At 39.7% G+C, this 16,885-nt stretch overlaps 1 long non-coding RNA gene across 1 annotated transcript in view; it reads left to right on the forward strand.

Annotated features, from left to right (window-relative positions):
• Positions 1–16,885, forward strand: part of LOC141571681 (uncharacterized) — a 142,733-nt gene that overhangs the window by 84,514 nt on the left and 41,334 nt on the right. The window contains exons 2-4 of the long non-coding RNA XR_012496661.2: positions 12,425–12,528; positions 13,727–13,854; positions 15,985–16,091. This is a non-coding gene — a long non-coding RNA (uncharacterized LOC141571681). The remainder of the gene's footprint in view (positions 1–12,424; positions 12,529–13,726; positions 13,855–15,984; positions 16,092–16,885) is intronic.

Consider the following 16,885-nt stretch of genomic DNA (forward strand, 5'->3'; position numbering starts at 1 on the left):
TATTAGTGCATAGTTGTTGGCGGGGCTCACAGAGCTCAACCCTCCCAGTCCGATACGCCTGCCGCAGATCATAGAGAAAGCAAAAGTGCCTTTCATCTGCCGAACGCATAAAGTGACATAACCTTCAAAAAAGGCCTCCCTCAATAAAACACATATTAATAAAAGTGACTGAAGGGAGTTGAAGTTGGTAATTTGTGTTGCTGACTTGACACTGTGTTCGTCATTCCCTGTCTGAGGAATTCTGACAATTCACTACTTAGCCAGGGAACGTTGTGCTGACGATAAAGACGTTGCTCGCAGATACGAGTAAATGCCAGTGACTTTACGCGTTTGCTGCAGTCGGAGTCAAAACACGCCGCTCTGTGTAATTAATTGCTGCAAGAGGAAACGGACCAATGGCGCCTTCTGCTGTGAAACTGTTAATGGAGAACTTATGGAGAGAAAGTCAAGTCCTCCCATCCAAATTGGAATGTGAAAGAAATCTGTTGGAAGGTGATGACAGAAATGAAGTAAAACAGTTGTTTCCTGATCCGCGTGCCAGGTGTGTCTCATACTGTGATAAATAAGATCTGCGTCTTACACTCCAGAAATTGGGGAATATTACAAGCGTTTATTATGGTGAGGCACAAAAAAATGCACTTGAAATGCTTTGTTTCTCCTGGCACCAAACAGTGAGCAGTTATTGCACAATGCCTGGAGCTGCTAATTCCTTTGTTTAGGTTCAAGCCAACATGGCCTATTAAAAGCTTAAATTCAATTTTATTGTTAAGGTATTTATTAACTGATTATGAAAAGACATTAAAAGGCTCATAATTAAGCTACTAAGTTGCTCCTTACCTTGATTAATTCTCCCTTTCTCTTACACAATAGAAAGTATCTTTATGTTTTGAGATAACTGTTCGCTACTTTGGCATTATTTGTTTTAGCTCTCACCTCTGCTCCAGCCAGAGCCTTAAATGAAAGGTATCTGTGAAAGCCAGTGGGTTATGGTTGCAAGCATTTCTTCATAGCTATAGTTACATGCAGTGCTTATGTGCACTTTAAAACTATTGCCATGTTTCACCCGAGGGGTGTGTGTGTGTGTAGTCCTGACAAGTTCCTAAAGTGCCTTACTAACTTCTTCGTTGTGAAGAGGCTGTTGCTAAAATGTTCATGTGCACACATGTGACCGTGCACATGCAAAAGTGAACAGGGTATGTGATGTACCACCAGGGTTCTCATGGACGTCTTATTTGTGATTTGGTCTTGGATAGCCATGTTTAAATGATCATTCTGCTGAAATGACTTTTTCTTGTGTTTTTTTTTTAAAGTTTTCAAGTATTTGGATGTATTTTCATCGACCAGTTGCTTTCTCTAGAAACTCCAAGAACACATATACAGTATTTTCTTCTTAGGGTCAAAAGAAAAATTTTATGGAAAATCATTGGAAATCCAGACCATATATTATAGTCTCTTTTGGCTATATAAAATATAAATTTATGAAATATATATAAAATGCATCTTTTTTGACAATGGAACTCATTTAAACTGGTTAAAAAGTTTTTCAATAGCAATAATTAATCCTTGGATAAACCTCATTGGCTGCATTACTACCAGTAGTCAAAGCAGGGAATTGTAATAACTTTGAAAACGTGAACTATCTAGTTATTGTTCAATCATATATTTTATTAAAATATTTAATTTCAGTAGCACATCCCCTGCTACTGCTCAGTCATTTGAAATTGGTTTAAAAGATGAGGAAGCCTAATTCTTAAAGAGTCCCCTTAAGCATATTAAAGAAATTAAACACACTTAAGTAGAATTGCCTGCATAATGAATATGACTTAACAATTATAAAATATCAACTACAGCTATGCTTCTGTCAAGGATCAGCTGTAATTTTTGTACTCATGTGTATCATCAGGAATTTATAGAACTAGTACTAAAATTTTCAAAAGGATCTCTTTCTCTCTCTCTTTTTAATAATAGGGGCCAATTTTAGAAAATTTAAATTTGGTATCATTTGACTTTTTAAAAAAATATTGAGTTACTGCTAATTTCAAAAATTTTAAATATATACTTACTAAAAATAATGTTCTTACCCTGCACAGTGGTTTCAGTAGTCTCCACCTTCAAAATAAGGCTTGTTGTCTGCCGTTTAAAGTTGTCTTGTTTATTTCATAAAAATGTTACTTCAGAGACAAATCACTGTTTTTGAAGTATAAATAGCTTTTATTTGTTTCTCATAATCAATACTATTTTAAATGATATTCTTTATGTAGTACATGTTTAGGAAAAATGAAAATTCTTTTACATGAATTATTCTCACTAGAATTAATTTGCCAATCATTTTTCTTTCATTAGTGGAAACATAAAAATGAGATTTTGTAGTTACCGTGCATTTTGAAAATGTAAGAGTAGTCTGTTTATCTCTGTCTTTCAATAGGATATTTTATTTATTCATTCCTTCACTCACTCACTCACTCACTCGACAAGGTGTGAGTGCCTATAATAGGCACTTTTAGATTCTAAGAACTAAGAGTAGTAAAAGCACAGTCCTTGTCCTTGGAAATCTCACCTGAATTGGGGACTGGATGTAAAAGAGTTTCAGGAAAAAAATGTGATCCAACTATCCATTTTATTTTACATTGTTTTATTTTTTAATTTTTAAAAATTTGCTTTTTAAAAATTTATTTTCTAAGTTTTAAAACTTTAATTTTTAAAAATTTAGTTGACATACAATATTAGTTTCAGGCGTACAACATAGTGATTAGACATTTATGTAATTTAAGAAGTGATCCCCCTCAATTGTCCATTTTAATTCTTCATATTTTGAGTGGGGAAACAGAGGAAAATAATCTGCAAATAATTCAGATTTGAATGTAAATAAAACCACCCAATTGTCTCGTCTTTCATCCCATTGATGGGTCTCTAGGCCTCTCTTTTCTGTCTTTGTCTATGGTCTTTTTTCTCTCTCTCACAGCCCACAGTCCTTCTCTGATTGTTCCTGATGTCCAACCAGTGGTAAATCACAGCCTAACTGTCCCTAGATGGCCTGCTTTGGGCAGAAGAAAACGCAGTTCCCATATATTCCCATAAAGAGGTATATCTATTTTTGTGTAAACTCCCCTACTTGATCTGCATTGTGTTCCATGTTTTAAAAAGGCGTTGGAGCGAAGCAGGCAACTGAAGAACAAGTCCCACATCCATTCAGAAAATCCCCCCAGTCTTGGGGGTCCGAATGGGAAAAATGATGCTGCCTTGAAGGCGCTGTCTTTTTATAAGAGCTCCTCCCTCTCGCTGCCCAAAGCCAACAGTATTTGCCAGGCAAATATCATCTGGTGCGGGCTGCAGCCAGCACACCTCCCACTGCCTGAGTCAAGGCCTGTTGGCAGCTATAGAAGTGAGGTGTCGCTGACTGATGCGTAATTATGGCAGACAGAAAAATGTAGACGTGTTAGCAAAGTCAATATTATGGAGACCTCTGTCTTTCCCAAATATTGTAAGTAAAAGATATTTCTAGGGTATAGCCAATTACATTCTCTATTTTTACGACCAGTCACAAATGTATTTTTTATTAGCTGGTGTGTTCAATGTTTTGAATGCATAGCCCTTATTTCAATCTCATTTCAGTTTGTGGTAAGTGCAAAAGGATTTTTGCTGACTTGAAATAGCGAAGCTGCTCTCTTTTAACTGAACTCCAGGGTCTGTGGCACTGAGAGTTTATTCCACAGCCTCTGTGACTCTTGCCTGTAAATTAGTCTGTGAAGTGGTGTTTATTGCTGAACCGGGAGGTTAAGACAGCCTAATTATATGTTTGTGCAGGAGAAAACACCATGCCCCACTATGAGCAATTATCCTGCCCCCCTCTCATAGTTTAATCTAGCTCCAGCTAAGAAGAATGAGGAGATGGCCTGTCTTCACCACAAACTTAGCTACCACGCATTTTCAGTGTTAATTAGAAATTTTGTTCACTGGGAGAGTGACTTCTTAGCATAACTCAGCCTTTTGCCAAGTGGAGGGCATCTGGCAAGGCGACTTGAGGTGTCTTTGTGGATTAGATCTCTAATTCTGCCCATGGGACGAAACATGGGTGGGACCATTGCCATACTCTAAACTTCACAGCATGATGACATTTTCCCTTCTTTATATATTTAAAGCTCTATATAGCAGGAGAGAGACTGTTAGGATAGTGGGGTTCTGTGTAGTTTTCAGTTGCTTTTTTTTTTTTTTTTTTGAAATGAAAATCCTGCTTATCCTAAGGGACTTTTTCTTATGTTAAGAAGGATGTAGTGAATGAAAACCAGAACGAGATCAACAGGTCAATGTCTTTAAAGTTGGTCATAAAATGTATCACAACAAAAAATCCGTAGGGTAGGAATGGCATGCCGAAATACCTCTGTCTTTGTTCTTGGACACTTCTCTGTCACAAGGGCAGCATACTTCTGTTTCTTTTCAAAAGCATTTGGCTCATATTTTTCATACACAGGCACATGCTGAAGTCTTACAATGCATAGGTTCAATTTCCTCTTAGGAAAATAAAAGATGCCCTTCATGTCTTCTCGCACTCAACTAGAAATGCTCATTGTCACTGAAACGAGCTGAGGGAAGAACCAGTTTTCTAAGAAACAGCACCTCAAGCATGGTCCAATCTGCTCTGCAATGATGGGTTGCCTCTAGGGAAATAGACTTCTCATTACTAGTAAATTTCCAAGCTATCACTCAGATCCCCCCCTCTTTATCCCATTTCTATGAGTTTTGTTTCTAAGATGAAATAACATCTCTCTTCTTTCTTTTTCTTTTTTTCCCTTTTGGCTCTCAACTTTCTTTGATTCTTAAACAAGAGTTAAGCAAGACCCCCTTTTCTTATTGGAGAACCCCTCTGGGTTCTCCATTAGCTTAACTTAGTTTCTCTCTTTCTTTTCTGCCACAGGTTACTTACGCGCTGTGCTGGAGGTACAGGCAAGAGAAGCTGGGAAGCCGTATGGAGAGGAGGTTGAATGCTTTTCCACTCCATTTATTTTAAGAACCTAAAACCTTTAGCCAAGCACTCTAGGGTGATCCTTTGATGGGTATAGTCTGTCTTTCTCTCCTTCCCACTCTCTTCCCTGCCTGTCAAAGGAAAATGATTGGGGGGGAGGGGTGGAAGCTGGCAGAGCTCTTTCTAGTTTCTTCATTATTTTTAACTCTTTTTCAAAAACTGCCCCAAAGACCATGCACTTATCCCAGTGAAATCACACCAGGGCCCCCTATCCAGCTCTCCTCCTCCTCTATGATATGCTAGTGACTTTTTCCAGTGGAAAACCACTAATCTTTTGCCTGGCTTATTGTATTGCGCACTCATTCATTAAACCAAAATTTGTTGAGCACCTATTGTGTTCCCGACCTCATTCACATAAATGATATGTTCTATGCGGCTGGCTTCTCAGGCTTTTTCATGCTCATCTTTGTTTTTTGGCACAGTAACTTTTTTTTCTCAGTTTGAATCCAAATACCTTTGAAACGATTTTAATGTCATAAAGCAGCATTCTGTTTTAACCCTTTACTTGCCAGAACGAGATAGAGATTGACTTCCTTAGGGGTGTCTGATTTATTAAGGAATCTGAGGAATGGTGATCTGGTAGGATGCTGGGGGAGGAGGCAATGGCAATAGTCTCCAGAGAGGGCTCTGTGACTGTTTAAACCATGACTATCTTTGACATACATTCTGCTTTAACTTTCTCTTTATATCAGGGAGCCAAATGAAAATTATAGGAAGAAATTTTTTAATGTGAATCTATTTATTTTCTAAATAATAAATTTGAAAGGGGCTATTTTAAGTTTGGGAACTCAAAATTTAGTCTGGCTGCAGAAAATACATGTTTAAACTCAGCACTATACCTTCTCTCTGAGGGCCAGAGAGTTTAAAACCCTACGTACAAGGTCACACAGCTGGTTAGTGGCAGATTGAGGCTAGAACACAGGGTTCCTGAGTTCTCGTTCAGCACTCCCACAGGATGACTTGCCATGTAGCCCAAAGCATCATTTGCCATTTTACTCCCAATCTCTTAGTATTGACTTTGTTCAATGGTCATATTTTCTTTCTTTCTTTCTCTCTCTCTCTCTCTCTCTCTCTCTCTCTCTCTCTCTCTCTCTGTCTCTCTCCCTTCCTTCCTTCCTTCCTTCCTTCCTTCCTTCCTTCCTTCCTTCCTTCCTTCCTTCCTTCCTTCCTTTCTTTTTTGATCAAAGGAGAGCAATTTCTTTAATCAGGGTAACATAATGATTTCATCACAAACTTTAGTTAGGGCTATAGATATCACCATTTGTGTGTGTGTGTGTGTGTGTGTGTGTGTGTGTGTGTGTGTGTGTGTGAATAGCACCGTATCTTCAGTGGAATTGAAGACAGGACCTTTTCTGTAGGTATCAATACAACGTTATAAAAGGCCATAAGAATGCTTTTAGAATCAAGTTCACTTGCTGTTCTACAGAGAAGCTTGTTTTCTAGTAAATTTGCCATAACTTGAGGACAGGGACTCTGCAAACACTAAGCAGTGGGTTGTGGTGAACAAATCTGAATTTTCTGCTTTGTTAAAGCCAGTGACTTTGGCTTCTCTCTGCTTTTGAGTCATTTCATGGGCATTGGTTTCTTCACCCTGGGCTGTGGTGGAGGGATAGTGACTCAGTGGTGGGGGGAGGGGGGTCAGATGCATACAAGGGGCAGACTGAGGTGTGTGGCTTCAGAAAGAGGACTGGAGGACAGTTGCCATTTTCCCTGTGTGGGGTCCTTCTTCCATGCAGCTGGAAGGCAGGTGCCATCTTTCCTGTGTTCTCAATGGTCAATATTCTTTAGATAGTTTTCAAAAGGATTGTAAGAGCATTCTTCTGCAAGTACATCTGAAAACTTAGAAATAAACCTTGAGATAAAATTCTATAACGTACTGCATTAAATTCTTGCTCAACTTAGCCTCATTTTTTGCCTTAAATCTCAGCTCTGCCATGTTTTTTGGGGTCGTTAAGACTGAATTAAAAACTAGCTGACTCTGTCTTATAGAGAAGTATGCAGGTACTATGATTTTATTGGAGTCAAGAGAGACAGAATTAGTATTCTTCTAGAGAAGACGATGGAACAAGATGGTAGCAGCTTCAGACATCAAGAATTCCCAGGAAGCCAACCCTGGCAGGGATGACCACTTCTCTACATGATAATATGTTAGCATAGAGTGAAGATTTTAGGCCTGACTTTGGATAGGACGGAGTAAGGAGAACATGAGAGATGCCACCACAAGTCATGGCAGAAAGGACATGGTCATCATGGGCAGAGAGATTCAGTTTTGACTGTGGAATCTGAATACTAGTTGTATGGTCTTGGGGAAGTTATCTAGCCTTTCCGGGTCTGTTTTTATATCTTTAAAATGGAAACAATAGTGCCTAACTCAAAGTGAGCAATGACTAGAGAAGGAAGGCATGGACTATGTATAGTACATAATATTGTGCCTGGGATGCTTGCTATATGCCCATCCCCCTTTGTTCTCTTAGGCAGGTGGGATGCTCACTGATCCCCTATATTCCAGATGCCTAATGCTTGTATCAATAAGCTTGACCAGTGATTTTCACACTGCAGTGCGCGACTCATAAGTGAGTTGAAAAATCCATTAAGTGTTCATGGCAATGGTAGTTTGAATAATTTCCCCCCAAACATGTCCCAACTTCCTGAACTTGTGACTATGTTACCTTACATGGCAGAAGGGACTTTGCAGATGTTATTAAGGATCTTCAGATAGAGTGATTATCCTGGGTCATCTGGTGGATCCATTGTATTCAAAAGAGTCCTTTGAAGAGGATCAAAGGAGAAGGAAATGTGACAGAAGAAGCAAGAAGTTGTTAGAGTTATGTGAGAAAAGGGTCTTGAGCCAAGAAATGCAGGCCACATCTATAAGATGGAAAAGGCAAGGAAGTAGATTGTCCCTTCAGAGCCTCCAGAGAGAACTAGCCCTGCTGATGCCTTGACTTTAGCCCAATGACACTTCATTTTGGAATTCTGATCTTCAGATCTATAAGATATAAAGTTATGTGGTTTTGAGCCACTGTGTTTTTGGCAATTTGTTTTATTAGCCATAAGAAACTAGTACAATGGCCAACGTATTTTGACAAATGCAATAGAATAGCAAATGCAAGTGCAGTTTCAGGGTGTGTGTGTGTGTGTGTGTGTGTGTGTGTGTGTGTGTATGTGTACAAATACCTTCATACATGTGTGTAATGCACTGGACTGCCATGGTATTGCATGGTATTTCTTACTGTGGCTAGTAGTCAAAACAGAGTGAAAGCCACTGGCCTGGCAACCTCTGCCTCCCTGGGTGTTGCTGGATCAACACCTCTTGCTCCTCTGGACTGTGCTAACAGCTTAGGGAATCCTCACTCTCAAGAGTAGCTGAGTTGGCAAGACCATCTTACCTTTCCCAAACCTTAATTATTCTTCACAGCCAAAGCCAAATCAAAGTCTGGCTTACAGGAGACGTATGTAGAAAGTGCTGATTTGGGCTGGAGAGCAACATATGAGCTCATCTACAAATCACAAGGTTGTGTCTGACAGCGTTCCACATTAAAGTTGGGAGTGGTTTTTCTGTCGGTGATGTGAGCCAAATGTGAGGTAAACTGAGGTACAGTAGGAATCAGCTGCGGCTGGAGGAACTATGCATTTGGCACTGTTAGGTGTGTTGCTGATAAATTCTTGCAGGAAATGGAGTAAAAAAAATATTAGGACCAGTAGTAACTGGATTTTGTATTTGCAGGTGCAGTCTATGAACTCAGAATGAGTTCTCTTCAGAATGCAGACAGGACTTTCCTTGAAACAAAAATTTAATTCCTGAGTGTGGAGTAAATCTAAACCCAACGATGGCAATGGCCAGCTAGCCGAGTCTTTAATGACAGACTTTCAACATCAAACTCAATTTTAGGGCAAGTTTTGTCAATGACACCTCCTGTGTCTTAGCATCCAGTGGTGGGCAAGACTTTCCAATAACAACGTCTCCTACTGGGATGTGGAGAGTGGGCTCCAGTCCCACCAGAACTTGTAAAGTATCAAGAAAACCTCTGTCATTCTGCCTTAATGAAGACACATATTGGCCTCTCCTCAGAATCCCCCCCACCCACCTCCCCGCACATATTATCTCCTTCCTCTACCAACCAGATGGATTATCATGTCCCTGGTCATCTCTGGTGACTTGATCACATCTTTAGGAAAAAACATAATACAAAGGTTAAGCTATTAGGCTTTAGCATTAGGCTGCATGGGTTACACTACTTACTATGTGGTTATGTTGAGTTACTTAGCTTTCCTAAGCATCAGCTTCTTCACCTACATGATAAAGATAGTAATAGTACCTGCCTCATTGGGTTTTTGTGAAGAGTAAGTGAAATATCATAGGAAGTGCTTGTTGGAAGGTAGCTGTTGTTAGTACTTTCCTCTTATGTTAAGTTTGGATCATGGAAGAATGAAATTATCTTAAAAATTAGTTTTATAACTTATTTGTGTACTAGTCTAAGTACAATGTGAACCCACCTGAAGAGACTGAGAGTACAAATATCCTTTGCTGTTGTGTTCTTCTCCTCAAATTTAAGAGACAGAAAAGTGACAACTCAGACTGAACCCCACAGAGCCTCATGACTCTAATTTCCTCTGAAAAATGGGAGTCAGCGTTACTATGGGTGCAATTCAGTTCTTCCTTTACCTAAGAAAAACAAGTCCAGTATGATGAAATGAAACTTCCTATTATTATGGAAAGAATCCTTACCATTTGCTGCTTCATTTTGAAGTCATAAGATAACCTGGCAACTGGGCTATTATAATTTCTCCTCTTTGTTCTCAGGCCAAATTGCTACATCTGTGCCTTGAAGAACTTAGGAACACACACAATAAACCTACGCTCAACACCAACGCAAAACGAAGTTTGAACTTACTTTTTTTTTAACCTATAAATCTTGCTATCAGTGTGGCAAAAATAGCAGTCTGGACTTTCAAACTTAAAAACCTGTGTTTCCCAAAGGCACCATGCATTTGCTTAAGAAAAAAACAAACAAACAAACAGACAAAAAACTGTTAGCCGCTGGAAAAAAGCAAAAAACAAGAAATTTCTATCAACATGGATGGTCATTTTAAAAATTGCTTTCCAATGCATGTAACTTAAGTAGCCTCACCTTGTTAGGATTATCTTGGTAATAAATCAAATATATTAGTCTTGTTTTAAATAATGCTTGTATCTTAAACCATTATTGTGTTCCTTATACGAAAATCCATATATATATATATATATATATATATATATATATATATATATATATACTTCCAGAGATACTGAATTCTCTGGTTTCCTCTTTGCAAAATTTTGGCAAATGCAAAATGGAAGAGATATTAGAATATTTGAGATAGGAATAAAATGTCCTAATTTTCAAAATGGAGAAATGGGTTGACTCAAGAAAAATGATATACTCCTGGAAAAATATCTAGATTATCTAATTAATCAGATCACTTGTAAACAGAATGGTAAACAATGAATAACCAAGAGCCAGAAATTTGAGAAAAATAAGTTTCACAAAACTAAACTTAATTTCTTTTTATAGTGTGGTTAATGCATTTTTCTTAGCTTCATTCGATAGCACCTTCAAATCATTAAGATCTTAACACTTCAGGGGTTGTAATTCATGCATAATAGCATTCTTGCAGCTGTCAAAAACGGGCTTGATCCCTAAGCTAGGAGATCAAGAATATCAGCAAATGCTTGGAGATTTCCTCATGTACAATATGGAGAAATGTGGGTAAATGATTGTTTATCTTGATCCATTGATAGTTGTTTGAACTGCTTCCAAAGAAGGGTGATTAATGATCAACGGCGACAAAGAGAGGAATGGCCCATGCAGTACCAGGGGCTTTGTCTCCGCCTAGGCTGTGAAGCCATCAAAGTCTGCTGGTCTAACCTGCAGACACAGAGCTGTGGAAGCTTGCACCAATACAAAAGGGGAATAAATATTCACAGGCCAGGCTAGAAAAAGGGGCCAAAGCCATGGGCTAAAATTTAATAATGAACAGTTATATATTTGTGTTCTAAAGTCAATAACATAATTACTGAATGATGACACTTTGCTTGAGAGCAGTTAATAATAAAAATGACAATAGGCCATGATAGCACATGAAATAATACAAAAATGACACCAATAGCAACCTACGCTTACAGAATACTATTGATTTTCAAGTATTCTTAAGTGCTTGCAAGTGTTCCTTCAGTGCCTGTGGAAAAGATCCATGCATGACAAAAACATAATAAAATCTGAGATTCTACAGATAGAGGTGTCCCGGTGAGAAGTGAGTCCCACTGCACTCTAAACTGACCACCTGACAACTACCTAATCAAGTCTAATTCTGAGTGCCCGATTTCAAGAAGGGTGTTGTTAAGAAGAAACTTTGAGGAAAGTTATGTGAAAAGCAGCTTTGGTTGAAGAGAAAGGACTGCTTTAGCTTGGAGCCGAGGTGGCACCGTAGATGGCTACCATGTTTGAGTGAGAGATAAAGTGGAGGAAGGAGGGCAAAGTAGCACCATAAGGTAGAAGAAAATGTGAGGAGGCCCTTGGCTTTCTAATGAACAGAGCTATGTGGCTACAGCACATGCCACCACATGAAACACTCAGCATTCTGGAACAACAAACTGAGGGTGAATGCTCATTTTTTTTTTTTTTTAGATATGTTTTATATAAGATCAGAGAATGAAATAGGAAGACAGAATCTATCATCTATCTGTCTATCAATCTATCAATCTATCTATCATCTATCTAATCATTTATTTGTATTACTTCTATAATGCTTCATGGATTTCAAAACACTTATCAATATAACCTTAGTTTATGTAAGTCTTTTTTCAACTCTACAAATCCTAAGTTTTCTGTGTAGGACACTGTTGAAATTCCCTGCCCCTCCTCTTGCCCTCCTCCTTCTGCATTGAGGTAGAAAGCATGGGAATCAAGTCTCTCTTATGTGCAGAGAAGAAAATAATCATGAAGTCAGGCTGAGGGGGAATTCTTTTCTGATGATTTTGGTATAATCAAAGGGGCCATTTTAATAGCAATTATGCTTCTAGGTTATTTACTGTTCTTTGTTTTTGTTCCACAATTCAATCCTGTAACTGCTTAGAATGGGACTTCATTCTTTTGCACTGAAAACATTAAGAAAAATGCATGTTTTTCTCTTAGGGAAACACCAACCCTGGCATCCTGTGTAATGAGCATTTTATGATTATTATAAGTTCATTGGAGAATGTATGGGGGCCAAGAAAGTAGTTGGGTAAAAAGTCGTTGAGGTACTATTAATATTATGCATATGTTGCTGTTAACAGCAGCAAAAGTTGTTGCTAGTCATTAGCTGTTTGTTTTCAAATCTATTTTCTGTCCTTTCTGCTCTTCTCTGTGTGTGTTGTGATAGGCTGATGGCTGAAAACTACCTTTCTCAGGCTCTTTTGCCAACTGACATCAGGAAGATTCAGCAGATGGGAGGTATTGGAAGGTGACCGGGAGGTAGGAGGAAGGGTAAGTCAGGGCATTTGTTCCCTCTCTCTTTGTTTCAGATGACCTCTGAGGTAATCTTGTGTTCTCTCCATGGTTCTAGCTTCTTCCTGACAGACCTTTCCTTTAGTGTCAGCTCCCATTGGGCGGCCTCCACTGTGGTGCTGCTTTGTGCTGGGCAGCCCTCACTCTCTTTCCTGCGTCCCACCAGCCCTCAGGCTGGTTGTAGTTTCCTGCTTTGGTACTGACCATATGCTATTAGGCTTTTCAGCTCTTCCAACACCTTTGTAACTATGTTGTGATATTAAATCCTTCCTACAAACTACCTAACAGGGACTCTAATTTCCTGACTGGACTCTGACCAATGCAAAGTCTAATCAAGATTTGTCACAGACATTATTGGTAGCTAGTGCCAAGAAACAGTAAATTTTGGCTTACAAATTATAAGATTATTTTGATGAAGGGATATTCTATGGAGATGTCAGGCTGGATCCTGGGAAGGAAGGGGCCCTGCATCTTCCTGGGGCCCATGGCTGATAAAGGACTTTATCTGTTATGGGAGCACAGAATGCCAAGTACGAAAATGTAACTAACCTGGCTCAAATCAAACAGGACTTTCTTACATAACAAGTGTGGAGGTAGGCAATGGCGGACCCTTGTTCAGCGGCTTCACAGGATCAGGGGTTTGGTTGGTGTCTCTGTGGTTCTCCAAGGGAATGTCGTTCTTTCCCTCTAGGTCACAAGGCAGCTCTAGCTGCATTCATCTTGAAGTTCAAAGCAGAACGCAGGAAGGCAGGGAGGAGAGGCGGGGATGTTAGCTGCATCTGTTACTTTTTATTAGGAAAGTTAAAACATCATAGCAGATTCTTCCTTATGTCCCTTTGGCCAAAACTGGTCACAAGGTCACTGTTAACGACAAGAAAAGTTGGGAAAGTGGAAAACCGGAGTGTCATGATGGACATGAGGACCAGAGATTGGCTCCTGGAAGTGACATAGATACTCCCTTCCTCTCTTGTTTTTATTCTGTTCCAGGATTTAGCTCTCTCACTGTGGAGCTATGTGCAAACTCTGATTATATTTTTGAATGAGCACAGACGTCAAAAGTTATTCTTACTCTTATTTATTTTCTTAGACAAATGTCAACATTAAAGGGTTTCTTTAGAGTTTCCTACTAATGTCATGGCTATTTGGCAAACAGCAATTATCATTTTGCCCTCTACAGGAGGCTATTTGTCCCAGGGAAGTCTGCTCTGCACTGGTGATGAGAACTCATGGAAGCTAGGTGGAACGCTTTGAATATCTTCCTCCAGGGTAACCAAATGTCCACATGGGAGAAAGGTCTAAGCTGAGGTAGGTACCACAAAGAAGCCAAGTTCTGTTTGGCATGGAAGTCGATCATTTGGATGGAAGCATAAATTAAAAAGTAGGGCCTTTGATCAGGGAAAGATCTGCTGTGTACCTAATGCAAGATGTTTATGAAAAGTAACCAAGTTTTAAACCAAAGCAACCAATAATCAAAATAAGAGTTAAAAAGTTGATTTCCAGGTCCTCCCTCATAGTCCTTTTAACTCCTCTATGAGCAGCTGTGAACCAAGTGCCATAATGGTTGCCAGATGCTGTTTCTTGGTGAATGTGGAGCATCTGCTATTGGGGGAGGGGAATAGTGCACTTTATAAAATGTATTTCTTGTTCAAAGTGACCATTAAGGGGAAACTTTGAAAAAAACCAAATTGTTTAACAATCACAATGGGAAAAATCAATACCTTTTACATTTTGCATCCATTGTAAGCAATTAGAAATATTTGTGGTTAAAACATCAAATGTAGAGGCCTTCTGGTTTTAAACCCTTACAACTGGTACACTAGTACCACAGTGGATTCCTTGCCACAGGACTCGGACAGGACAGCAGAGTATGGGGACAGAAAGCTACAGGGGCCTTGTGGTCTCTCTGGAGAATCGATGTCCTTGGTGGAAAAAAGATCCTGCCAACACATGGGCCTAAGTTGGTCATGTGATGCCAAGATTTGTTTTCTAGGTTCTGTCTGGTATTCATCACCTCTTATAACATCATTGGGCCAAGACAGACTTTCAGAATTGAAGTAGAGTTTAGAAGGCATTTGATCTAAAATTTTGTTCAACAGCCTTTTAACTGGTACCCTTGCTTCTATTCTGATTCCCTATAATCCATTTTCTCACATTACAAACATTTCTCACATTGCTTCCAACAGCACCTTGCATAAAATCCAGGCATCTCTCTGAGGTGTGCATGAACTTTCTGAACTGATCCCATCTTACTTCTCCAATTTTATCTTGTATTCTTTCCCTCTTTGCTCAGCCGCATTGTGTTCTTTTTCTTCCTGAAACACACCTGCTTCCTCCCACCCACAGGCCTTTGTGCTTGATCTTTCTGCCTGGATGCTCTACCCACCGTGCATCTTCACATGGTGAAGAGTGAAATTATAGCGTGAGCAAACAAGTGGATTTAATGCCTGCAGAAATGCATGTTTCTGATTGTGCATCCGGTGAAGGTGGAAAAGTTAAAGTCATGAGCTACTCTCGAGGGTTCTGTTCTTTCATGTCACTCAGAAATCAGCTCCAATGACACCTGCTTAGGGAGGCTGTTTCTGACGGCTCCACCTAAGGAGGCCTATCACGCAGTATTGTATCATATCATAGCAAGGAAAGAAAGATTCATCACACTCATGGCCCTTTTCATTGTCAGGATTTGTACTTTTCATAATTTACTTACGAGCTTATTGTTTGTCTCTCCTTTCTAGAATGGGAGTCTGATGAGAACATCAGTCTCATCTGTCTGGTTCATTAAGGTATACTCCCAATACTCAGAGCAGGAGCTACTGTACTAGGGTTTTGGTTGTATCTCCATGTAAAATGGGGATTGGAGTCTCCGGAAGAAACTTTGGAATCATGTGGGCTTACTTGAGAAATGTCAAAGAAGGAACAAAAGTGACGTTAGAGGGGGGCAACTTGAACAGATACCACTGTTGCCACCACTGATAGTCTTTCATAGCTGAAAATTCAACTGAACTATCTACTGATAACGGTGTTTGGGGCGGGATCAAATATTAACTAACCATAGTCAATCAGAATGTACTTGTTATGCTTCAGTGCAGATTTTGCTCATGTTCTATTTGAACAGGAATAATAATGAATCATTTGGTGTTTTTATTGGGGTTGGGATGGACGTTAGTTAGCTGTGCCGGACTCTCCTGAGCACAAATAGGACATTTAACATCCTTGTCCCCTGCCCACTGTGAATAGCATGTAATATCACTGTGACAATCAAAAAATACCCCCACATTTGTAAATGCCCCTGAGAGGGGTGGTGGTACTCAATCTAGTTGGAAGGTATTCAAAGTGTGAAATTAACCAATCATCTTAATGAATTAAGGCACAGGAAACTACTCCTCCTGCTAGGTGCATTTTAGTAAGGCACCTCTACATCCTCCCCTCTTCTTGCAGGGCTGTGAAGACCACTGGGAAGGCATGGTGTTGAGGCAAACAAGCCCAGGAAGCTGGCCTCTGCTGGAGAAAAGCCTGATTCCTATGCTGGGCAGAAATGAATTAAGGTCTGGGTCTGAGAGCTCCTCAAAAACAAATTGTCTTTATGTGCCAAGTATGCGGGGGACTCTGCTGTTGTTCCTCTTTCAGTGGTGTGTTTATTTCCTCCGTGATGCCATTCATGCTCAAACACCCCTGGTGCCTACCCTTATACACTGTGAGGATGTCAGGGTTGGGGCAATGACTATTATTTACTTCTGACAGTTTTTCTTCTCTGCCCTGTGTCTAGTCCAGTGCTCACTTCATACTAGAATTGTAAGAGAAATTCTCAGCATGATGTTCTGGGTGAAAATTGTTCCCAAACCATCTTTATTATAGACTGTGCTCTTGGTGGTAACTATATTACATTGACTTCTCCTTTGGAGGAATGAAAGGTATGTTCCCAGACATACCCTAGGGAACCACAATGGGGGTATGTTCCCTAGGACAGGTGGTGATGATGATGACAAGGATGAAGGCCAAGCCATGGCTACATTTATTGAGTACTTATTTTGTGTCTGGCATAATTCTTAACCATACATATGTTTTAAGTGATTTAATTCTCACAGCAACACAGTAGGTGAATATTATAACCATTTTAAATTTAAAAAGAAAACAAAACTTAGGCACAGAGAAGGTCATTAAGTTGCCCAACCTGGTAAGAGGCGTGAGTCTACCCTTATGGGCACAAGACAGGCAACATGAACAAGAGAAGTGAGCCAGATCCAGGAGGCCACAGTGTGCTGGGGGTGGCTGGGGTGTAAAACACCTATTCCCCGTCCAGAGGCTGATACCTCCAGCTTATTGTGGCCAAGCAGGAAAG

The sequence above is a fragment of the Rhinolophus sinicus genome, chromosome 2 (genome assembly GCF_057876585.1).
Source record: "Rhinolophus sinicus isolate RSI-liver-muscle chromosome 2, RSI-T2T, whole genome shotgun sequence".
NCBI classification, from domain to species: domain Eukaryota; kingdom Metazoa; phylum Chordata; class Mammalia; order Chiroptera; family Rhinolophidae; genus Rhinolophus; species Rhinolophus sinicus.